Source organism: Mus caroli, chromosome 14 (assembly GCF_900094665.2).
Source record: "Mus caroli chromosome 14, CAROLI_EIJ_v1.1, whole genome shotgun sequence".
Lineage (NCBI taxonomy): Eukaryota > Metazoa > Chordata > Mammalia > Rodentia > Muridae > Mus > Mus caroli.
The window spans coordinates 51331399-51357737 of NC_034583.1; the positions used below are offsets into that span (position 1 = coordinate 51331399).

Genomic DNA, 26339 nt, shown 5'->3' on the forward strand with positions numbered 1-26339 from the left:
ACCACGTGTGCCCTCTGAGATCAGAAGGTGTTGGATCCCCCAGAGGTGGAGTTACAGACAGTTGAGAGCTGCCATGTGGGTGCTGTGTACCAGTTAGTTCCATGTAGCAAGGCCTGTGGGCTGCTCTAGGAGTGCTCTGCACAGGTGTGTTAGAACAGACTGTCCATTCCCTACCATTTTCTTAGGAAGTGGTAGGGTTTGTGGTTCCTCTCAACAGCATCCTTTTACTTCCCAAAGGCAGATTCCCTGTTCTGGATTCAGCATTTTGAACACAACCTCTCTCTACTGGACCTGAATTCTCCTGATGGATCGCCCCTTCAGACTTCTACTGCTTGAAGGCTGTCAGCTAAATGCATTTCCTCTTTAGCCTCTGGCTGGCTCTGGCTTCCTTTCCCTGGCTCCTGTTTTCTCTTATCCTCTATTTTCTGCTTATTTCTGGTCACAGCTTACTATGGCATGTTGGCATGTGCAATCATAATTCTTTAAAAGGACCATACTTGGACAGCTGCCGTGGCCATGGTGGCCGTGGTGGCCGTGGTGGTTGTGATGGTTGTGGTGGCACACACCTACAGTCTCAGCACCGGGCATACTGAGGAAAGAGTCAAATTCAAGGTCATCCTGGGTTATATGGTAAAACTCAGTATTTAAAAAAAAGACTACAGTTAAATAACATGATAAAATAATTTTAAATAAGGGGATAAAAAGCAGTATTGCTAGATCCATTTGGCAACAATTCTGTCCAAAGCTGTAAAACAGAAGTCTAATTTATCTTTTCTGGCTTTTTGATTATTTATAGAAAACCACCCCCCACAGAAATACTGTGAAAGTTGATGACATATTTAAAAGCCCCTTTGAAAGCAAGGCGGTCTTCAGAGGGAGGTCCTTTCTTTGATCTTTCCGGGACATCTCCAGGTTGTTTGTCTCCATTCTACTTAGCGTTCTCCTTTCCTGTCTGCCTGCCCTCAAAATCGTATGGTCCTACAGTTCAAAGGTCAAGTAAAGGTCACAGAAACTCAAAGACAGTGGCTGAGTTAAAACAGAGGAAATGAATGCAATCTCACAATGTAACCAACAGCATCCCTAGGCGTGTGCACAAAGAACACCACTTATCCCTTATTCCTACCTCTAAAATGCATACACTTTATGAATAGAAGGGGACTAACATAGGAAAGCTTGTTTCATTTTCTGTTAGATATTATTTTCAATAAAATTACTTTCTCCATGTTGAATTAATCAATTGCACTCAATTTACTACAGTGTTGACTTTGCATCTCTGAGACAAAATGTCAAGGAAACAATTTTTTAAAGGAGAGATTAGTTCGCTGCGGCACGGAGGCTCCCATCGGAGATGTCCCAGCTCTATCTGCTATTCTCTGAGGCAGCACAAGGTACGGTGGGGGTGGGGGGGGAGCACAGGCAGAGGCTGCTCACCTTGAGCAATAGGATAGGTGGTAGAAGGAGAGGAAGGAGGCACCAGGGACCAGTGTTCCCTTTGGAATCACGGTGAAGTTCCCCCTTCAACTGGGCTCCACCTCCTAATAGCCATTAGTCAGCATCAGCCTGATACAATACCATTAGAACAGCTCTGCCAACCCGGGGACTATAGCATTGACAGTGAGTGTCTTTTGACGCCTTTAAACCCAGCACTCGGGAGGCAGAGGCAGGTAGATTTCTGAGTTCGAGGCCAGCCTGGTCTATAAAGTGAGTTCCAGGAAAGCCAGGGCCACACAAAGAAACCCTGTCTCAAAAAAACAAAAGAAGGAGGAGGAAGAGGAGGAGGAGGAGGAGGGGGAGGAGGGGGAGGAGGGGGAGGAGGAAGAGGAATGGAGACTATTTATTAAGAAAAGGGAAAGTCCTCACAGGGGTGGGTGTTGGCTAGTGGGTGAGGAGAGGCCAACACAGACGTTAAGGGGTTAACACATGGCATGCCAGGTCTACACTGGGCCTATAGTGAAGAATTCTATCTGGAAGCATAAATATTATAATTATCAATATCTGTAAAACATGTCTTACCCAGACATGGTAGCACACACACCTGCAACCCCAGCACTTGGGAGGCTGAGGCAGGAGGATTGTCGTGAGCTCAGGACCAGCCAGGGCTACATAATGAAACCTATCTCAAAAAAGCAAGCAACCAAATAAGCAAAAGCCCAGCCCTCACTCTTGTCTCTGAAGCGTGCACACTCTCTGCCCTTCCTGCCATCCTTGTTTTGCCTTTGAGTAAAGCAGGAACTTACTTTCATGTATTTTTTTTTAAATCCATTTGTAATGCTGGCTTTAATAAGAGGTGTAGGGTTTGCTAATCCTATTTGACAGTAAAGCTTCTACCATCAAAAAAAAATCTTTTAGAAATGCTATATACATTCTCCAGAAATACCAGGAAAAGCTCTATTTCAGACAGTCATATTGATCTGTGAACACCAACTTCCTGAATGTACCACAGTCTCAAAGCTACTGATGTCACAGGGCTTTGATGCGTTGGAAAGACCTAGATTTCTCAGCATGGACATATACGTGTGGCAGGAAGAAGTGAAATATATAAATATCTCCCCCCCTTTTTTTTTTTTACCGTGGTTCAGGCAGCCAAGCAACACTGGAACGTTGTCCACTATTCACCACCAAATACCCTGGACTGGGATGTTGTGGAAGTTTACTGACAAGTAAATCATTGCAACTTCAGTTGAGGCAAGTTTGAAATCTCCAGTAAGAAGACCAAGTGACATGGTCTCAGCCCAGTGAAAAGATTGCCAATAGTGGGATGGAGAGATGGCTCAGTGATTAAGAGCACTGACTGGTCCTGAGTTCAAATCCCAGCAACCACATGGTGGCTTACAACCATCTGTAATGAGATTGGATGTCCTCTTCTGGTGAGTCTGAAGGCAGCTACAGTGTAGTTACATAAATTGCCAATAGCTTAGACTTCTCATAAAAGGCACAGGCATGCACACACAGGGGCTTCTTTTTTCTAAGGATGTTGAATTCTTCATAAAAACAATTTGCCTTATAGTTTAAGATAAAATTAGGGGAAGAATAAATAAGATACTTTTTCAGTTGGAGTTTCTAAAATTAATAGTCTATATTTTCCTGATGCAAACCTTTTAAAGAGGAACAAAAACACAAATCAATATGATACCATCAGTGCATGTTCCATGGGGGATTAAAAACCACAAGATCCATTATCTCGGCAAATATGGCTCCGAGGGAACAGAAAGTCCTACCCCACAAAAAAAAACAAACAAGGAGCAACCTACACCATCCATTCTGAACACATCTACCATACTTTAGATAAAGATGATTCCAGAAGAAATATTTATACTCAGCATCAAATATTTTGCTGTAGCAATAGAACATGAACTAATACATACCCAAGAGAGCCCTACGCATCAACCCCATTCATTTAGTCAATATTCCTCTTGTCACTCTTTATTGCTTTATTTCTGCATCTAAACTGCGTGCTTTGGAAGGCGAGAAGTACAAGCAAGCATTCTGCCTGTTTCTAGCAGCGTCAACGGGTTCCCCCCAAGACTATCTTCCGACAAAGACTCTTACTAAAAATAAAGCTTTGAATGTCCTGGCTCTCTCTCCCAGTAGACAGAGCGCAGGCCCAGTTGTAGAATGAAAGGTTCCTGTGACCAGAAGATCCTGCAGCTCTAAGGCTTCCAGTAGTGTCACTGTCAAGCACTAATGAGTGCTCACCAGCGTCCAGGAGACAAGCACAGAAGCCTAAGGCGCCCCAGTTATGGAAGTGAACACTGGTCCTCAGGAGAGCATTTGGAATCCAAGAAAGTTTAATGCATCTCTGAAGCCCTAAACTTCCATTATTCCCCAGGGATAAGATGGCATCCTAGAAAACGATGCAGGACGGTTATGTTCATGAGAGTTGAACCTGTTTGTTCAGATTAAAATTGGTGTTTGGTTTAATTTTTTAAATTCAACCGTAAAGAAGGAGTTGGGATGCGGCTTTCAGTGAGAGAGCATTTGCCTAGCTTGTGCAGTCCCAGAGTTCCTTGTCCAGCTATGTAAAAAGACAACCAGTTTCAAACCCCAAACATGAGATTATCACTGACTTTCTGCCTGTGAGGCGACTGGCTGCAAGATAAGTCTTAATTTCATGTATAAACTTTTTCATAGCCCAGTTCTCCTCAAAGAGGGACTCCTCCTAGCTGTCCCTCTCCTTCCTCTGCTTGCTTCATGGCTGCTGACTGACCCCTGTCTGGACTACCTGCTAGCCCAACTTCAGGCTCTGGGCAGGACTCTCTAACTCCCCCAGGGTTCTCCTGTCCCACAAAATAAAAAGTCACAATCTCTCAGTAAATCAGACAAGGCCCTAACCATTGAGCTAAATGCACCATTTTCCAGTTTAGCAAATAACGGTCTACCCAGCAATGAGCACCATCGCTGTCCCTTTTAGATTGCAACCTGCTGTGTCCTGTGGAGCTGCAGGAGCAGCCTGCTGCCTACTAAAAAATCTACGCACTCCACAGCCTGGAGCTGTAACCTGGAAGTGTCTCCCAGCTGTGAGACGAAGTCAAGTGTTGGGTTCTTTCGAAGGGAACAATAACAGAGAGGACTTGTCTGTCCAGGCAGGTTGAGGCCACGAAGCTCTGCTTCTCTCCATCCTCCCCCACTGAAGGAAAGAAATGTGGTAATTTTGGATGGACCTTTGGGTACCAAAGCCTGCTTGAAAGTGAGCTTCCAGGAGACCTTAAGTTACCTTGCTGAAAGGAAAGATCTGTGTTGAGCAACTGACCTTCTAGGAAACACACCACCATGAACGTATTAAGTGTTACTCCACTCAACAGTGATCAACAATACACAAATTGCAACAGTGAGGATACACATGCTCCTTTAGATTGGAATGACTTAAGAATGGCAATGAGTTATAAAGTTTGCAACGAAAAAGTAGAAACGTGTACTCTCAGAGACTGTCACAAAAATAGGGAGGGCACATGCCTGCAGTCTTAGCACTTGAGAATCTGAGGCAGAGAAAAGCATCGTGAGTTTAATGTTAATCTTGGATTTATAGTAGAATATCTCACTCACCTCTCCACAATGGACCATATGACCTTCAAAAACAGGAATAAATATACAATAAAATCCAAAGCTCAGCTCCACTCTTTAGACTGTATCATACACATTTTAAAACATACAAGAACACCTCGGTCTTAAGTATCACTTGACAAGTACAAATGTGGGAAACCCGAGCTCAGATCCCCAGAACCCACATAAGGCTGCACAGCTGGCTCACATCTGTAATCTCAGCAGTCCCACAGAGAGATGAGAGGTAAAGACAGGAGAATCCCCAGAAGATCATGGGACAGCTAGCCTGGTGTGCACGGCAGCAAACAACAGTTGATCCTGTGTCAAACAATGAGGAAAGCAAAGGCTGTCCTCAGACACACGCACGCATGCATGCAAGCATGCATAAAGATAATAAACAAACTTCCAAAGCTACATCAGTGCATTTAAAATAACCCATCCTATAGATATACCAGGCAAATGCATATGCCAAAATACATTACTGAAATCAATAAGGTGTGTCTTCAGAAAAGCCTCTGTATGCTTCAAATCCTTAAGGAATCTTTTATACATGTGTCCTCTATTCATAACTATTCTGCCTGTTTAAGTAATACTATAATTAAATAACAAGCCTTTTTAAAAGGAGGTGCCTGCTGTTGTGATGTTCTCCACCAAGAGGTGACACAGCCAAGGTAGCTCTAGCTAGGCCTTGAACTCAAAAACTCTGAGTTTAATTCACCTCCTTTGTACACCACCCAGTCTCAAGCAGTTCTCCACAGGAACAGAAAACAGACTGGTGCAACATCTCTTGCCTTCTCTAAAAACCAGAAGCTGAATCCTACATATATCCCTGGCTTTCTAATCGTATTCGTATTGTCACTTGTAACTCGTGAGAGTAGGTTAAGGAGGATGTAGAACAAGGATTGGTTCTAGGTGCTCCATCATACCAAAAAAAAAAAAAATGGGTTGCCTAAGAGGAGGAGAAAGGGGGTGGGGAGGACAGGAGAGGAAGAAGAGGGCAATGAGGAGAAAGGAGGAAGGAAGAGGAGGAAGAGGGGGTAGGAAGAGGAGTAGAAAAAGGAGTCTATTTAGCTACCCCCAAAAGGAACTTAAGCAAGATCCTGCCTCTCTGAGACCCGTTCGGTAACAAATGCCTGCACACACTTGTTTCATCCCCAGAGCATCCTACGGCAGCCCTCAGAGTCACTGCAGGCTCTTCGCTTGCCCACTTGTTTGGTTTCTGCTGTGCTGAGATGGAAGCCAGTGTCTTGTGCATGCAAGGCAAGTTCCCTGCCGCTGAGTTACTTGTTCAGCCTCCAGTGATTATTCGTTTGTTTGCTCTGCTGTTTCCAGTTCCATGCAGGTAAGATGTAGTATTGCTTGTGTTATTTTTAAGTTGCCACATAGTGAATTTATTTGTTAGAAGAATGGGGGAATTCTAAAGATTCTTAGCCAGTAACATCGCTTGTAGCATACCCATGAGGGCCTGCATCCATGTGCAAAATCCCCAGCTTCCCTGGACTAAAATGTTGGGCAAGGTGGCCCATGATTGGAATCCCAGTGCTGAAGAGGTGGAGGCAGGAGCCAAAATCTACTTGGTGAATTGTAAGCCTGTCTCAAAGAGCAAGGGCACAGCCCCTAACTATTAAACTTTAGCCTCTATATGCACATGCGAATGCACATATGTGTACACAGGGGGAGGGGGAGTTCTTTGTCAATCCAGTGTATACCACACTTCATGGTAAGATCACAAGTCCTGGAAATTGAATCCAAAGTTTGTAAATGGAAGAAAAACATAATCAAAACCAGAAGTTATCCCCATGGATATACTTTTGTAGAGGATTCGTACAGAATTTTTGTAGCTGTGCCATTTTTAATCCTAAATTACACGTGTCCTTTAGAGCCCCAGCTTCCTGAGAGAAGGTGGCACTTTCAGGTTGTTGTGGAGTTACACCTGCCCTGATACCCAATCCTACCACAGTGCCTTCCCCAAATACTTCCTGAGGCTACCTGGGACTGTGTTTATTACAGCATAACTCTTTATAGATTAAACATTAGACCCACTTTAGTTATTACCCCAAATTTTATGTTTATAAGATCTCATCTACAAGCACATCCCTTTTGCTATGTGACAATCCTGGAGATGTGACATTGATATAGAAATACTATTCAATACAATATCCAGAGAAACAGAAACCCCTTATTCAGCCTTGTCCCTGTCCCAGCCACAGGCCCTCTGGGTTTGCTCAGCTCACTGTTTCTGATCACACGTGGTCCAGCTGTACGACCTGCTTGCCTATATCAAAGCTCTTTTTCTTCAAATGATTTTTTCCCAAGACAGTGTTTCTCTGTGTAGCCCTGGCTGTCCTGGAACTCACTCTGTAGACTAGGCTGGCCTCAAACTTAGAAATCCACCTGCCTCTGCCTCCCAAGTGCTGGGATTAAAAGCGTGCACCACCACTGCCCGGCTCTTCAAATGATTTTGACATGTGGAAAGGAATAAACTCAAGAGCGAGCTCCACTCAGATTTCAAAATGATGCCCCAAACCGTATCTTCCAGGATACGCATGTGACTGTGTTTATCTAGAAACCTTCAGTTGAGCCTAGGATGCAGCGAACCACAAAGACCAGCTAAGGTGACGTAAGTGCACATGCCTTCTAGAATTATGCAGTCTGTCTCAGTTCCTTGCTCCATTCAAGATCATCTTTATTGATTGTTAGAAAATGCAGAGTTCCAGGACCTATGCAGGGCACGTGTCCCTGGCACCTTATTCCAGGATGTTCCTGCCAGATTACAGCTCACTCCATGCTCCATTTCCTACCATCCCATCTTCTAGCTCTAATCCAACATGCTTCCTAAATAAGAGAGGTTTGAACTAAGTACCTTATAGTTAATGGCTAACTAAGCCCCTGGCTGCTGCTGGCTCTCAAGCACTGCCATCTGCTTGTCTGTGACATATTTTAAAGTTTTTAATTTTAAGTGTGTGTGTGTGAATCGCTTCTCGGCCTTTTGGCTAAGATCAAGTGAAGAGTGTGTGTGTGTGTGTGTGTGTGTGTGTGTGTGTGTGTGTGTGTGTTGTGTGTATGTGTGCGCGCACATATACACATTCTTGTGCTATGGCACATGTAGAGGTCAGAGGATTACTGGGTCTTCAGGCTTGACAGCAGACACATTTCCGGACTGAGCCATCTTGACAGCCCTCTATCTGTTAAAATCCCAGCACTTTCGTCACCCAGCACATAGCCTGCGTGATGAGGGAGGTACACTGAGCATTACTGCAACCTCTGGCTCTTGGTTTGTGATCTGCTCCCTGCTTTACCTCCTGTTCCTTCCCTCTGTGACAGAACATACACAGCCAAAGGACCCTGGAAAACTGAGCAGCACACGAGACATAAGGCCACACATGCAGACGACTTAGTAGATGCCAAGTATAACATATTTTGTTTCTACTTTTAAAGGCCCTGAGAAGGAAACATTGTCAACTCTGAGCTCCCACATCAGGTAGAGCAGAAAACCTGGACTGTAGAGCAAGTCTGCCTTCGGGTCCTCAACCCCACTGCTCTCTCATGGAGCAAAGAGATAAAGCAGGACTAAAATCAACAGCCAGGATAAAGCACTTCAGCTGTTGTTACGCAGTGCCCCCCACAATGATAATGCGAAGGTAGGAACACTGTGAACTGCATATACAGAGGATGCTTCATGGTCCTCAAGACAGCATCTAAGCTAGCAGATGGGGTTCATGCTGTGCCACTCCCAAATGCAGCATCCTAACCTTGAGAAACCAGAGAAGCAGGAAGGTCATTCTGACCTCTCCTGCCCCTTTCCCTCCTAGCAGGAAGACCCTCATGAGAGAGATGCCCTTTTGCCAGCCAGAAGAAAAGAAACTCCCAAGGAATCTAAGCAGACAGCCCTGGCTAATTCAGCAAATCCATTACCATCAGCAAACTCATCTCAGCATCCTTTCCTGTCAGCCACACTTCTCCATGACCACACTCAACTCGTCCAAATGTAAAACACACGAGTTTATCCATCTTTATTTCTGAAGGCTCCTGTGTCCTGGACAGGTGTATGCTTCTCTCTTGTTGGTCTGTCTTTTGTGGTGGGGGACCTTAGCTGTGACCCTAGTGAAGAGCGAGCCAATGAGACTCTTTGCTCCCCTACACTAGGCAATCAATCTTTTCTCCATGCTTAAAATCAAGACATCTGGAGCGAAGTGATCGGAGCTCTGAGGAGATGTTAACAAGAATGCAGGTCCCTGGGGACAAATGCCCAAAGTCTCTGCATGACTGATAACAGTGGGGGCATGAAGTTTGGAACAGTCATGTGTCCTAGCCAGGATGTGGGAGCCTTTCCAACATGAGCACATGAAAGCTCCCACCTTTAGTCCCACCTTGGCTCTGGTGCACCCGCCTACCCCTCAACCAGCTCACTGTACAGAGAGCCTCTCCATCAGAGGGTATGTCCCAGTCTTATCACAGAGCCTTGGGGCAGGGGTAGGGGTGGGCTCTAGTACACTTAAAGACATAAAGCCAAGGAGGGGAAATGTGAACTTGAGTAGAAAACCATGAGTTTTAAGATCACACTCTCCAGGGGATTGGATCTTGGTGTCTCACTGTCTATGAACGGAGGATAAGCAAAGGCAAGCAATTTTGCTCTTATCTGCAGACAAGGAAGTGGTATTTATCATCTCCTCGTCCTCCATCCTGTCAAAGGCACCCAACTCATTTCAGTATTTGTGCTCACTCCTTCTTAACACTATCTCCATAAGAGTGATGATGATTCTATGCTGGAGACAGAATCCAGGTCCTTATGCATGCTGGACGACTGCTCTACTCCTGAGCTACCTCCTGAATCCAACGTTTGACATTGTATCCATTAACACAGTGTGAAGCAAGATCAACAGGAGGCACAGCAGCCTGGCCCCAAGGAGACCAGTTTTCAGTGGAGGCCTGTAGTAAGTGCCTCCATTAATCTGTATAGTTTGAAATCGTTCAAGGAAATTTCATCTGACCTATTTGACTTAGATCCCTCATGGTTCTGGAACAATGCTAGAGACATTGTTACAGGAGATCAAAGTCTTCCCCCTAGTGTACTCCTGAGGGTTCACCCACACAGGAAGTTATATGCTAGGCAGGGACTCATTAGCTCCATATTTGAGAATCGTGGACTTCTTGAAGCACATAAAGGAAGGAGCTAAGAAAGTCTGTTAAAGGAAGAATAATTAGTATGGTGGGAGGGGTTTAGAACTATATAAGTTAAAATCTGCAAGGCTAGGGTACTATACAAATGAGACAGAGAAGCCAGCAGTGGTAGCACATGCTATTAATCCCAGCACTGGGGAGGCAGAGGCAGGTGGATCTCTGTGAGTTCAAAGCCATCCTGGTCTACAGAGTGAGTCCAGGACAGCCAGGGATACACAAAGAAACCCTGTCTGGAAAAACAAAAACAAACAACAACAAAAACCAAGTAAGACAAAGAGCCAGTTAATTTTTCTCATAGACATTTTTAAGGCCTACTAGCCAATGCCACAATAAAGCTGAGGTAACATTGCAGCCAATGGGTGTTACTGCCTATCCCTCGAGGCTTAGAAGGTTTGGTGTGTGTGTGTTTTTTTTTCTTAAAACCTTGGCTTTACATGTATTGGGACTTGTGGGAAAGGCAGGTATGTACCATGGATCATGGGTGGACAACTTGTGAGATTTGGTTCTCTCTTTCTACCTTCTAGGTGTCAGGGTTGTCAGGCCTGGTGTCAAGCATCTGTACCCACTGAGCCGTCTCAGCAGCCTAGATGCTTTAATTCTGTGTGTAGTGGCTGATAGTGACTTGGGATTTGTTGATGAATGAATTTGCTAATGAATTTGTTAAACGAATGAACACTTGTGAACATAAATGCTGTGTCAGGCACTCTGTTAGCATAGAAAGCAGTGTTTCTCGGTGCAGATGGTGAGGGCTCCTCAGGGCCAGGCTACTGTGCTTCCCCGTGATCTAGCACCTCGCTGTATTAAAGGATAAACGTACTTGAATTGTATTGAGGATGTAGTTCAGGGGTAGAGCATTTGCCTAGCATGCATAAAGCCTTGGTTTTTCACCTCTGATCGCTCTCTCTCTCTCTCTCTCTCTCTCTCTCTCTCTCTCCTCTCTCTCTCTCTCTCTCTCTCTCTCTCCTTTCTCTCTCTCTCTCTCTCTCTCTCTCTCTCACACACACACACACACACACACACATGCTAGTTGAATCATTTCCACTGCTTTAAATGCAGATTTTCAGGCTTGCACCCAAATATAACAATTCAGACATTAATCAAATTAATGTCTCATTAATTACTCTGAAGTTGGATATCTGCTGAAATGTAATAGTTCCACTATCAGATATAGATCACACAATCACACAATTGGACTACAGGATCACCAAATTTGCTATAAGGAGCTCCTAGCCCATCTGTACCGTGGAGTTAATATATTCATCTTATTTGCCTAATGGGATGATACAATAGTCCAATGGGATGATGAATGCCCAAGTTATCTGAATGCTTATGAAAGCAAATACTAACTAGGCCTCCTAACCTTACATTCTTTCCAGTCAGAGTATGTGAGCCGATGAAGACATCTCAGTAACAGTTCCGTCTCAGAAAATAAATGTGGGACAGGAAGAAATACAGCATAATGAGCCCAATGACCATGAGGCAAAGAGCCACGTGGCCAGCCACCCAGGGCTTCCACCACCATGCTCTTCCTGCCCTGATGGACTCCATCCTCAAACCATGAGCCAAAATTCAACCTGCTTATTTCAGATGTTTGTCACAGCAAATAAAAAACCAAAAACAAAAACAAAAACCAACTAACTCACACAGGAAGGGAATGGGAATCAAGACAGACCCCAAGCGAGTGATGATTGTAGTGGGTGGGCACACAGCCTCAGCTGTGCAGGAGGGACATAGTGGTAGCAGGGGCATGTTTTAAAGGTAGTACACAGTAGAGATGGCTGAACTAGGCAGAGAATGAGAAGGGGCCATGGAGCACTGCCTAGGCATTGTGCTCCACGAGGGGCTCCATGTTGGTAGTGGTTCAATTCGATGGCTAATGAAAAGGGCATGCAAGGAACTAGATATGTGTAGTGATTTAAATATGCTTGGCCCAGGGCATGGCACTATTAGGAGGTGTGGCCTTGTTGAAGTAGGTGTGGCCTTCTTGGAAAAAGTGTGTCACTGTGGGGATGGGCAATGAGACCCTCCTCCTAACCACATGGGGTCCAGTCTTCTCCTAGCTGCCTTTGGAACAAGAGGTAGAACTCTCAGCTCCTCCAGCACCATGTCTGTCTGGATGCTGCCATTTTTCAGCCATGATGATAATGGACTGAATCTCTGAACCTGTAAGCCAGCCCCAATTAAATGTTGTCCTTTATAAGAGTTGCCTTGGTCACCAGGCAGTGGTGGCACATGCCTTAAATCCCAGCACTTGGAAGGCAGAGTCAGGTGTATTTCTGAGTTTGAGGCCAGCCTGGTCTACAGAGTGAGTTCCAGGATATCCAGAGATACACAGAGAAACCCTGTCTCGAAAAACTCAAAAAGAAATAATTAATTTTTTAAAAAAAGAGAGTTGCCTTGGTCATTGTGTCTCTTCACAGCAGTAAAACCCTAACTAAGACAATATGCTATCTTACTATTCCATCAGATATTCAAGTTACACAACATCATCACAAACATATAAAAGTGAATTACATTGTGTGCACATGATTTCTATATAGTGCTTTAAAAAAACACAAATCAAAGGGAAAGCTTGGGAAACATCATAGCCGTCACTGTCTGCTCACGGTGACAGATTTCTCAGACAATCTCTCTATTTCGTTTCGACTGACAAAACACCATGCTCTTCTTCCTGGTGCATCTAAAATATGTTCTTCCCTTCAGTTAATTATTTACATGGTACCTGTCACATGAGACTGTGCTACCGGCGCCCAGGGAAAGGACTCATGAAAAGACAAAATGCCAGCTGTGTGGTACCGAGGGCACAAAAGGAGAGGGAAATATATCAATTAACCAGAGGCAGTTCTCCAGGAACAAAGGAGTCACCTGGTAATCAGCCACAAATTAGGCAATGAAATTTGAGGTCTTCTGTGCTCTGAAACTTTGAAGAACAGAATCCTTATGGCTGACAGGTCTATCTAGTACACAGAAAGCCTGACTTAGGTAGATGAAGACTCACATTATGGAGGAACAGATGCAAGAGAAGTCCAGGGACTGCTTTATGAAACATTCCAGGCTATTTTTTGGGGGGGGTTGAGGACAGCCACCTCGATCTTCTAAACCAAAAGGTCTTTATCCCATCCGCTTAGGAGCCCAGGCGTGTGGTGACAGATACAGAAGAGTCAGGTCCAGACACAGCTCTGATTACAAGTCACTTGGTCTCTACGGGTCAGTTTCTTACCATGCAAGGTTAAAGTCAGACTCCCATTTTTCAAGCTGCCTCTGGCTCTAGCACTGCCCCCTGGTACGTTCAGGGGACCATTCTAAGACTACTGTGGATGTCTGCAGGACTTGCAGCGCCTCTGAACCTCATGCTTCATCTGCTCACTCACACTATAATGGTTTATTGCTAAAATTGTTACATATTACTAATCACTGTCCTCTTGGGATGCCCAGCTTATCATTTAAGCTTTGTCAAACTATGACCCTCCTTCCGACCATATGGATATACCTACCTGGTTTACTAAGACAGTCTTCTCTACCAGCTAACAATATAAACACCTTTGCAGCATGAGAGACACTAACAGGTTGAGGTAGCTATGATAGAGTCTATTATTCCTTATTATGTACAGGATCCCAGGAAGGTGAAGGAGTTTGTGCAAACTCAGGTGTCTCACTAGTGGAAAGCCAGGCAGTAGACACCATGTTATCCTGCTTCATCCAAGGCTCCTCTCACAGGGCTGCCTCCCCCCCCCCCCAAGAACCATGGAATGGCAGAAACACATCAGATTCCATGTTGCAGGCCAATGGAGAGGCCACACAAGCTGCACCAAGACCGTCCTCAGAAAGGCAAATGAAACTGCTGTGCTTAGAACTTACAGCTTATGTAGCCCTGATGCTGAACTAAGGAGAAGCTTTCAAACACGTGTAAAGGTGTGGCCATGTAAATAAGCCATTGCCTTGCTAATATTGTGATAGACAGAAGGAAGAATTGTAAGTAGGGAAGGGAGAGGAGGGGATGAGAAGCATCCCAGAGGACAATCAGCCTGAAAGAGATGCTGGGTGAAGCTCATATGCCTGGACCGATGAAAAGCGTCAAGTATAAAAACAGAGGGAAATGATTGAACAAATGATTATAAGAATTTGAATGTGAGCTACAGAACCAGAGGGGATTGAATCTAATAAAGAAGTTGCTGAAGTAGAACCTCTAAGATGATGCTGACCTGGTCAACCACTGAGAGAAAAGAAAAGAAAAGAAAAAACTGTAACTATTACAGAGATCCACAACTGGTGGACAGGCATAGAATAAATGACTATTGGTGCCCAGCCCCAAGTGAACCTGCAACACAAACTCTACACCTATAGGAAAAAACACAGAAGAAGGGATGGAAGAAGTGTAAGAGCCAGAGGCCCAGGACATCTGCTGTCAGATAGTGTACCCTAGATATGACAAGAAAAATGTACCCATGAACTTGCAATAACATAGTTGCCTAAGCAAGCCCTGCAAGCTATCAACTGACATTGCAATATGGACAGGGATAATTCCATATGGCTCCTCCCCCAGATGAAGGCTTATAGGTGATCAATGGCTGCTAAGAAGGAGAGAATCAGTTTCCTCCAGGGACAACTCCTGCATAGGCTCTACCATCCCACGCGGTTACCCTGGATACATGTGCGCGTGGACTCAGCCACAAGCACACACATATATACATGTAACAATAATAAGTAAGAAGAGATTGTGAGTTTGGGAGGGGTATGGAGGAGTTGGAGAGGGAGGGAAGAGTGGAACGAGGTAGAGGTGCTGCACAAGTGTGACGTTCTCGGAAAACCGAAACAAGAGCATCACCCTGAAAGCGATCTCAAGGGCAAATCCATAGCACTGGGGCCACTGAAGCTTGAACATTATTACACTTAAGTTTTTCAGATATACAGGCAAAATGCTACTTTGGAAAAATAAACCAATACACATTTTTTTATAAATGCTTCAATAACCTTTTCCACAGACTCTTCCAAAAAAAATCCATTTTATCATCTTGTTCTTATTACAACTCAAATGATGTCCTGTGGCATTCGGATTAAAATCTAGATCTTAAGTCTTAGATGTCCAGTGCCCCATCCTGTTTCTCATAATTTTCATACTTGAACATAATTATGCTCAGGACGATGCCCAAATGTTGTTAGCCATCTCCTTCCTCCCCTGAAGGATATGAGACCCAGAGAATTCCTTTCTGTAAGCAGATACCTTAGACGTTATTATTAGACACTATTATTATGAAGCCTGTAGCCATTGTGATAATATCTGGGCAGACAATGTGTGTTACAGCTCACAGGAGATGAGAGCCAGCCTCCTGGTCTAGCCAGCCATGTTAGCTCTAGAAAACATTCTTTTCAGGACAATATAAACAGAAGAGAAAAAACAAACAAACAAACAAAGATTGTCAAACTATAATCTCATAAAATGTGTGAATTTCAAACTGTAACTAAAGATATTAAAAATAAGCATCACAATGGTGCTTTATCCCAAAGCACTCCTATAATCCCTTGCATAGCTGCCCAGAGTCAATAATTTTCATTTCTAAGAGGTTCCTTCTGCAGAATTACAAGAGGATCTTAGTATTTTTCTACATCCAAAACCAGAAATTAGAAGTCAAAGGTGCAAATCTGATTTCCTTAATGAAGGATGAAGTCCTATAGCATCAGAGATGTGAGGATTCCCTGACTTAAATGCCTAACCCACAGATAGCACTAATTAATGAGAGAGTTCCTTGCTACTCTGCAATATTTTGCTTTGCTATATGGAAACCTAAACACAAAGAGCACACGCAGTAAGAAGAAAGAGCCCCGGTCTTCACAGGGAGAGTACAGCACCTTGCCCCAGAAAACCACACAGGCCGCCCCTGAGCTCCTGGCCTGGCAGGAAACCGAGAGGTCAGAAACAGCTTATGTGGGATCCTGAACTATGATTTTAGTGCTGACACAGAGGGGAGCCTCCAACGTGAATAGAATCATCTTTGACCAGGAGGGACCACAGCTCCCACAAGAATAAAATTAAACCTACTGTGAGGACCTAGCGGCAGCCAAGCTAGCCCACAGGTAGGAAGGACTGTCCATGTCACCATGGGCAGGAGCACAGATCCTAGCAACCATGATGGCAAGTGCAGGTGCTGACTGCAATACTGCAGAGGGGAAATGGAAACACCCCCTCCCCCGCAAAGAAACTGGGACTTCATCTATCCGCTACGACAGGGTAAAAATAAGTTCCAAATGCTATCATGAAAAAAAAAAAAAAAAAAAAAAAAAAAAAAACTTCAAAGAGAAGGTGCTTCTTTCCCAGAGGAGACATTTTTTCAAGTTCAATGTCTAAGACATGTTGACACACACACCCAACAGCCATACTCCTGTACTGTGTCTGAGCACCAGGAGGCACCGGAGAGCTTGAGAGAGCCCTGGGAGGGCAGGGGGTGGAGGATAGGGTAGTGGCTAAAACAGTATTCAACAGTAAAAGAAAATGAGCATGAAAAGACAGGGAGGGAATGTAAATGCATGTTACAAAGTGGAAGAAGTCAGGTTGGTAATTATTATTCACAGTAGATCTCCAACTATGGCATTGCAAAAAAAGACAAAACTATGAAGACACAATCACAAACCGAGAGCTGCTGGGGCTTATCAGAAGGGAGGGGTGAACTGTGCAGTGACCTTGTCGGTAGTGAAATGTCCTACGTGAGGCTGTAATGGTGGGCACATGTTCTCTGCATTTGTCAAAGCCCATAAGATATACAGAAAACCAGAGTGACAGCTATGAGACAGCTATGAAACCAGAGTGATAATAATGTAATAATGTTCATTTTTTATCATAGAATGGTCTGTGAGCTGGGGAGATGCCTCAGTGGTTAAAGCACTGATTCTCAACCTGTGGGTTGTGGGAATAACCCTTTCATAGGGGTGGCCTGAGACCATCAGAAAACACAGATATTTACATTGTAATTCATAGCTGCAGCAAAATTACAGTTATGAAGTAGCAATGAAAATAACTTTATGATTGGAGGTCACCAAAACATGAGGAACTGTAGTAAAGGGTTACAACATTAGATGGGTTGAGAACCCCTGGATTAAAGTGTTTATACACACCTAAGGACTGAAGTTCAGGTCCCTAGCAGCAGTGTAAACAGTGGGAGAAACAGGAGGTGACAGGCGTGGAGACAGGTGGAGCCCTGAAACCCCCAGCTCAGCCAGTCTGGATAAATCAGTAAACTCTCAGTTCAAGGAGAGATCTTGTCTCAAAAAATAAAGTGGAGAAAAACAAAGGGAGACAGGCAGCCAACATTGACCTTTGGCTTCCATATGCACAGAAGTGGACATACTCCTGGGCATAAATGCGCATGCCCATATGTGCGCTCGCACACAGATGCACACACATATATACACACACAGATGCACACGAGCACACTCACACACACCAAAAATTTCACCATTATTAATATTTACACTCATAACGAATATGTACATTTGAAACAGTAATAGTGAGGGAGAGTGAAAGGCAAAAGTAGGGAGAACTCTGAATTTCTGTTTAATTTTGTTGCACACTTAAAGCTGCCCTAGGTGCAGCCTGAGAAAGGAGGAAAGAGACAATAACAATGCTGGAATGGGGGCAGACGCAAAGGCTGGTGTTCAGAAAGAATGACAGAGATGGGTCTCCACTAGAGTCCAGCAGCCCTTCAACAGCAAAATACAGAGAAACACAGCACAGCTGAAGCACGAGACAAGGAGTTCAACAGGGCATTGATGAATACATTTGAGGTCTTTAAGGTAATAATAAATCCATTAAAGAAAGCTATAGAATCTCAAACTAACAGTGAAGTAAAATGGAAATAAAAAAAAAAAACAACAACAACAACAACAATTCAAGACTTACAAGTGGAAATAGAATCTATAAAGAAAACCCAAACTAAGGGAAATTGGAAATGAAAAATGTAGGAACTCGATTAGGAATCTCAGAGGAATCTTACCAAAAGAATAACAAGATATGGAAGAGAGAACTTTGGTTATTAAAGACAAGACATAAGTAAGGGATACCTCGATCAAAGAAAATGTTAAATCTTTAAAAGGAAATCCAGGTACTAACATCCAGAAAATCTGGGACACTATGAAAAGAACAAATCTACAAAGAAGAGGAATAAAGGAAGGGGGAGAATTTCAGGTCAAAGGCACAGAAAAACATTTTCAATAAAATTGTAGGAGAAAATTTCACCAGCCTAAAGAAGGAGATTCCTCTTGGCACACAAACACTAAACATAAAGAACAAAGAAAGAATGTTAAAAACTGCAAGGGAAAAAGACCAAGTAACATACAAAGGCAGACCTATTAGAATGACACCTGACTTCTCAATGGAGATTTTAAAAGTCAGAAGGGCATGAACAGATGTTCTACCAACTCTAAGAGACCACAGATGCCAGTCCATACTACTATACCCAGCAAAACTTTTAATCACAATAGATAAAGAAAAAGACATTCTATGATGAAACCAAATTTAAGCAGTTATCATTGGCCCCAGTCACTGAGTTGCCGCCAAGGACTCGGCTGCCTTCTCCTCAAGCCCTCTCACTTCCCAACACTCAGGTTCCCCCAACCCCCTTCTCCCACAGTCGCCTTCTGCAGACCATTTCCACCAAGGAAAAGGAATCGTATCGTATGTCTGCTATCCAGAACCTCCACTCTTTCGATCCCTTTGCTGATGTAAGGGTGATGGCCTGCTTCCTGTTGGCACTGAGGATTATATCCATATAAGAATTCAACAGAGAAAAGGCAGGAAGACCCTTACAACTGTCCAAGGGATCACTGATGATCACGATAAAAAGAAACTAGTGAAGGCGTTTAAGAAGAAATTTGTGGGCAATAGTACAGTAATTGAGCATCCAGAATATGGAGAAGTAATTCAGCTACAGGGTGACCAGCGCAAGAACATATGCCAGCTCCTGATAGAGATTGGGCTGGCTAAGAATGATCAAGGAACAAGCCAGTGTAGCTATTTTAATATCTGACAACATAGACTTCAAACCAAAACTAATCAGAAGAAATAGGGAAAGAAACTACATATTCATCAAAGGAAAAGTCACCAAGAGGAGATTGCAATTCAATATCTGTGCACCAAACACAAGTCAAAAGGAAGGAAGGATCAAGACTTTTTGCAACCTCAAAGCCTGTTCCCAGTGACACACTTTTTCCTAAATAGTGACCACCTGAGAACCGAGCATTCAAATCTGAGCCTATGGAGGCCATTCTTATTCAAACCACATATATGCATCCAAATTTTACCCAGAGAACCTAAAATGTCAGGAAAGCCACAGACATGCGTCACTTCCCTGCTGAGCAGCACACTCATGTCCTGCCTGATCAATTTTGGCATTGTCACCGGGCCCCAGACATTAGTAGGCCCCAAGACCTTAGCACACCTGACTCCATGATGGAAGTGCCATTCAGGCTGTAAAACTTGACACATTGAACCACCTGATAAAACAGAAACAAAGACTGAATCCGTCAAAGTTCACAGTTCTGGGAAAGTCTCTAAATGTACTAACCTTGCTTTTTGGCTTCTATCCCTCTGCTTCTGGCTAAATCTTCTTGCTAACTGAAATATGACAGTCCTGAGCGTGTTTTTGTGTTTAAAATCTTGCCCTAAGAAAGGCTCAGGGCTACTCTGGGATCCAGAACACCCAGTGTGGTCGCCAGCTGGCTAATAAAACCTTCCTTAATCCCACGTCACCAGTCTTCTCTGGTGAATACCTCATAACAGCATGACCCCAGCGACTCAGAGAATAATAAAAGGACTGAAGAGCAAGGAAAACAACCATGAAACCCAAGCCTGCTATTCAATAGGACATCACCAAGCCGAAGCTCGACACCCACAGTCACACCATAGCTTGGATATAAAATGTCCCTGAAAGTTTCAGGTGTTGGTCTCCACCCTGGTGCTATTGGGAAGCGATAGAAATGGGGCCTGGGCAGAGGCTCTAGGTTGTTGGAAGGATACTGTGAAATACTCGCCACTTCCCAGTCACCCTACGTAGCTTTGCTCCACCGCACACTTCACACCATAATGTATCACTTGTCCCAGCCTCAAATCAACTGAGCCAGTCAGTCATAAACTGAAACAAAGCCATGGGCCAACATGAACCTTTTCTCTTTACAACTTGATTATGTTAGGTGCTTTGTTTGTTCTAGTAACAGTAAGCAAGCACAGGCTTACTGCTATGAGAACACTGAAATGCCTCTGTACTACGGTAAATAGCCCTTGTCTTCAGCTGTTTCCGAAGCCCAACCTTCTCAGCTCCTTCCTTGGCTTCCCCAAAGCCTTTCCATAAGCACAAGATCAGTACTTGCCAAAGAACAGAAGGACACACACCCCTCCCTGGCTCCAGGCTGCCCTGCTCTGTTATGACGGCAGTCTGCACCAGCTGGCATGATCTCAGACTCTTTGGCATCAAATGGCTTGAATATGACCCCGTGTGCATTTCTGAAAAGAATCATAATGGATGCACATTATGGTGGTCCTTACTCAGCAAGAACGGGTCGATGGTATCCAGATCCCTCTGGATAGAAACCGTCACAAGGAAAATTCCTTCCGGAAGTCAAGTGTTCTCTTAAGATCAGGGGAAGCAAAGGCCCACCTCTGAAGCGACACGCTTTGGTTATCTGGCTACACCACACACACATGGAACCCTGTGCTTGCTCCTCAGAGGGCCCGGAAACTGCAGTCTCAGCAGGCACATAGCTCCCAGACTATGGTTTCAGAAATACATTTCTCTGTCTCCCACTAAGACCACTGAAGTCAGCCCCCTGGAGGTGGGGTCCAGCCATGCCCACACCAAGGCTTCAGGCAACACCATGCATGCTTCAGCTGAGAACTATCCGGCACCCAATAGCCCCTTGCCTGGTTGTTTATGCAATCCCCAGGGATCTGGACATACATGTAGATTAGATACCCAGTTTCCATCCACAGTTGTGGAATTCGACTTCAGTCAGTTTGCAAAGGGACATATATATTGTGGTCTTGGCTGCCCACTGAAGCAACCTTTGTAAGCAGAGATAAAGACCAGAAGAAATAATAGCACATGTGTGTGCAAAGCCTAGAGATAACACCATCTGTACCTCTCTTTGCAGATTGATGGCTGCTGCTAAGGAAGGATGCTTTATGACTGCTACAACCACTTTATCTTATCCTTCTCGGTCACCTCCACCCCAGCAGAATCGACGCTTTTCTTTTCTGTCACCTCTCAACCTTATCTATATAGAGCTTTTAAAGTTTTTATTAAAAGGTACTTTTCAGATTTATCTTATTTTGTGTGTGTTTAACCTGCATGACCCATAGAGGTCAAATGAGGTCATCAGATACCCTGGCACCAGAGTTAAGAATCCTGTAGGTCCTGATCCTCTGTAAAAGCAGTAACTGCTCTGTGACCTCTGAGCCATCTCTCCAGCCCTGTTTTCTACAGCCCCTGAGAGGCTGTATCATCCTCTCCTCCCAACTTCCTCAAGGACGTGGGGCAAAATTTGCTCCAATTTGTATCTCTGGAACTCCTATCACAGAGCACTCAGTCAACAGTGTTTAATTGTACAAAGAGTAACAGAGTGAGGCCAACTTTTACATGGGCTGCCCTTGGGTACCTGGTGGCCTATAATAGACACCGGGCCACAAACACAATAATGGAATAATCAGTTATAAAAGGAAAGTTCCAAGAGTTTACAGAAGGGGGTGATTTCTGATAAAGAAAAATACGTTTCAAGAAGTAGAGTGCAGGTTGCTGGTCCTGTGGTGTGAGCATGAACCGAGTCGAGACAGATGGAGAGCAGAGATCCCCCGTCCCTGTGTCTGACTGGGAAGTCACACTCCTGGTTCACTGGCAGCATGACAACAAGGTTAAAAGAAACCTGCACATCTTAAACACTGCCTCTCTGGGACTCGGTGTAAACGATCAGGATCCTGACTATAGGGTAGAATCTGACATCTTCCTAGAGCCACCATGCAATGCTTAATCCCGAGGGCTCTCATTGTAAAATCTGGGGTAAATTAAATGCAGGGGACATGTACAGACAAGACTCCTGTCATGGGCAACTTTCCTGAGCCTTGGGGGACCAGCTTACTCTGGCCCCAGGTTTCTGCTGTCCCCAGCGCCTGTCTGTAATTAATAAACATGCTCTGCTTCACTTGTCCCTTAGTGAACTGCCTCAGCACACCAGTGGCAATGGATTGGTATCCAGGTAGGATGTTACTGGAGTGCCTTGAGTCAACCCCTGGGAATGACCCTGCCTCCTCATGATGAGCCTGTTGCTTTGGATAGCTGTCTGAGAACTCCATAGCTGAGCCCTGCCAATCAAACTAAGAGAACAGGAAGATATTAATCTTAAAAATTGCATTTTTATATTTTAGATTACATGAGATAGATAGATAGATAGATAGATAGATAGATAGATAGATAGACAGACAGACAGACAGATAGACAGATAGACAGATAGACAGATAGAAAGGAAATGATCCAAAGAACTTACATACCATCTCAACACAAGTGATAACTGTGCAGTTGAAATAAAGAGAAAGGAATGGTTTCAATGGCCAGTAAATTATAGGAAGGAAAATATTCAGGGAAAGTAATCGCATATAAGGGTTGCTCAAGAAGGTTTATCATCTGGTCCCTCGGTGCTCTAGAATGCTGAGAATCTATCAGAGACACCGTCACAAATGGGCATTCATGTCCTCCTATTAGCTAATAAAGGCAAAGCAGCTAGTTTTTCTTCTGCTTCTTAACCACCTCCCTTGAAAGGACCCATCCATCAAACTGACATGTGTTAGGGTAGCACATTCAGTAGAGCTCACAGCCTGAGGAGCCTCCATCCAAGCTACCTCGTTGCCTGGCCAGTTATCGGTTCCCTTCCTCTGCCTGCTCTGCCTACTCTGATTAGAAGATTCTTCAGGCTCAGGAGCCAAGTCAGCTCTAAACTGCTACATTCTAGTCAGACTTGCCGTTTGCCTTGGTTTTCTGATTGTTACATCATTGCTACAAAATGGTAACTTTTGTTTTGAATACAGAATAAAATGTAGATACTGAAAACTTCACAAAGCAAGTGCATGGCTTATGAACCCCTTTAAAGTAGCATCTTTGCTGACACCTGCCTTAGATCAACTTCTCTGCATCACTCATTCCATTGAGGTTTCATCCCCTTGGACCAGTCACATTTCCCTCTCAGTCTGTTAGTGGTCACTGGCACACTAACCATATGCCCGGCCCTCCTACAGTCCACAAGAAATCATAGAAACTGTATGTTAAAACCTTTGAAATTGGTTTTTGGTTTTGTTGCAGTAGGGATGGGAACTTGTTCCCATCCCTAATATGTTAGGGAATAGTTATTCTCCCAGCCATTGCAAGACCACTTTTTTTTTTTTTTGAGACAGGGTTTCTCTGTATAGCCCTGGCTGTCCTGGAACTCACTCTGTAGAGCAGCCTGGCCTCCAACTCAGAAATCCGCCTGCCTCTGCCTCCTGAGCGCCACCACACCCAGCTTCATTTTTTTTTTTTTTTTGCTAGACCACTTTTTTAAGATGGATTTTAAAGTCAGTTATACTGACCACTTAATTAATTCATCAATAGCATCCCAAACAATAAAAAAAGTATTTATGGGGAAACTATCAAAAGTTGGGCAACTTGCTGGTTCTCTAGTGTCTCTCAATGATCCTGAGAACATGTTCCCATTTTATAGATTGGTTGACTGATTTTGAAGAAGGATAGTTTCCCCAAGATTTCATGGCGAGTATCTGGAACTTGGACCCTTCCAAGGCCTAGAGTTAAATGATCAAGAACTGACTACTGAACATCTATTACAGTCCAGGTCAGTACACAGTGAAAAGAATCTCCAATTCTTCCCTTAAGGCAATGAAAGGTGTCAAGTTCAATCTCAATACTTTTGAGAAGATTTAAATTTAAAAAATGACCATAAATTCAAGCATGCTACAAGTGTCTTAGAGAAAGAAAAGTCCTCCGTCTTGATCATCTGGGAAGCAGGCACCACCATCAAGGGTCACTAGGATGGGATGAATGTGTGTGAAGTACAGCATTTTTCACTGCAGCCCCAAGCCCTGCTGAGTCTGCAAGGGCATCAGTGAGCATCTCTGCTCTCCAGGCGGGGGGCCTGGCATGGTGTTTGCCATCGTGTGGCTCAGCATCAGTGCGTGCACCCAGGGACAATCTGGAGAAAGTGCTTTCAAAACTCCTATTTTAAAACCATGTACTTGTAATTAATTGTACATTATGATAGATGGCTGCCCACTGACATCACTCAAACCATTTTCATAGCTACAAATACTTGATGAGGCCATTGTAACTGGCACACATTATCATTTCCCTGACCCTGGAACTCACTTAAGGTAGCCTGAGCACGGGTCCCCATGGGGTAAAGATTCCTTCAGAATACTCTCTGAATGGCATCCTGCAAGGGCAGGAACCTCAACAGATTATTTCCCTGGGAGAGCAGGAATCTAAAGGGCTTCAACTCCAGCTGCTGTTACTACTGGGTTAACTCGTAATGATATTCAAGGCATGACATTGAAGACCAAGACCTCTGTCCCTCAAGGACCTCATGGAAAGGGAAGAAGGTTACAAAACACTTGTTACTATATCTGATCACTGCTTTTGTTCCTTATCAACACAGTGCTGACTCTTCTAGTGGACTTCTGGCCTCAGTGAAAGAGGAAGAGTCTAGCCTCACAGAGATTTGAAGTGCCAGGGTGGTGGGACACCCAGGGAGCCCCCACCCCTCAAAGAATACAGTGAGATTGTGGGAGGGGTTACCTTGAGGATCAGGATGTAAAGTGAATAAGTAATAAATAAATAAATAAATGAAATTTCTCAGGGACAGAGATTATGACCTAATCAGAGCCCAGTGCCTGACACAATAGAGGCCTTCAGCAAAGCAGGCTAAAGGTAAATAAATAAAATGAGTAGGCCCTAGGAAAATGGATAGGTAATGGATAAACCAGCAGATAAACAGATAAGCAAAGAATGGACAGATTCAGAGGAGCTTAGGGTGGGGAGAAATGAAAGGAATGGATTTACTCATGATGAGGCAGAGCTGAACTGTCCTCTGTAACTCAGTGGTTCTCTCAGTCTCAGCAACACAGTCCACGCTGCCTCACACCACTGTTAGGACTCAGAAAAGCTGTGTGGTAGTTAAAGAGCATCTTAAAGTTTCTCTCTGGCATCCTCCAGCTTGTCTCTGCATCCCTTTACTCCCCCACAGGTGGTGGGGACACCTTCTGAAAGCTACTAGTGGAAGAATGCAATTGTTATTCATCAAGAAAAACAAAACCTAGGCCCAAGACAGCCCAGTGGAATGGCTTTCCTCCATCAGCTGTCAGAGTTAGCCTGAGGGAGTGTGTCTCCTAAAGCAGGAAGCCGATGTCCATGTTCTTCCTAAGACTTGCCCTCACCCACCTCCAAGACGCCCCAAGTTCTCACCAGTTGAAGCCTCTGTCCTTCCTCAGGAGTCTGGACCCTGCAGGGAGCCCTGCTGTTGGATACTACCCCGTGCTGTGTTTCCTTCCTCACTTCATGCTGTGCAAGTTACACTTCACTGTGGTGAGAAAATGACCGAGGGAGCAACTTAAAGGAGGCTTTAGCTCAGAAATGCCAGTTCTCAGATCCATGGCAAGGCAGAAACTTCACGGACAATGGGTATAGTGGGGAAGAGTGGCTCACCTCAAGGACATGAATCGATCCTTCAGGGATACACTTTCAGGGATACTTCTTCAAGCTACAACTCACTTCCTACCTCCCACTACCTCCAAAACATACTATTATATTATAAATCCATTAATTAGTTAAAGGTTTAATGAAGTCAGAGCAAACATGCTCCAATCATGTCCCAATACTGCACTGCTGACAAAGCTATCAACATGAGTTTTGGGGGGCTCATTTCATATCTAACTCATCCACATATTAATACATTCTTGTCTCTATCATTGGTTCACGTCAGTGAACCTTCACAAAGTGAAGGAACTTTCCCTTGTCCCCTGCAAACTGCCCCATCACCACCACCACCACCACCACCACCACCACCTCCACCATCACCACCACCACCTCCACCACCACCAC

At 44.2% G+C, this 26339-nt stretch overlaps 1 protein-coding gene and 1 pseudogene across 4 annotated transcripts in view; one reads left to right on the top strand and one right to left on the bottom strand.

Annotated features, from left to right (window-relative positions):
* Atp8a2 (ATPase phospholipid transporting 8A2) overlaps positions 1 to 26339 on the bottom strand; it is a 527640-nt gene that overhangs the window by 459583 nt on the left and 41718 nt on the right. The gene's annotated exons all lie outside the window — the stretch shown is intronic.
* LOC110309617 lies at positions 18889 to 19238 on the top strand (annotated as a pseudogene).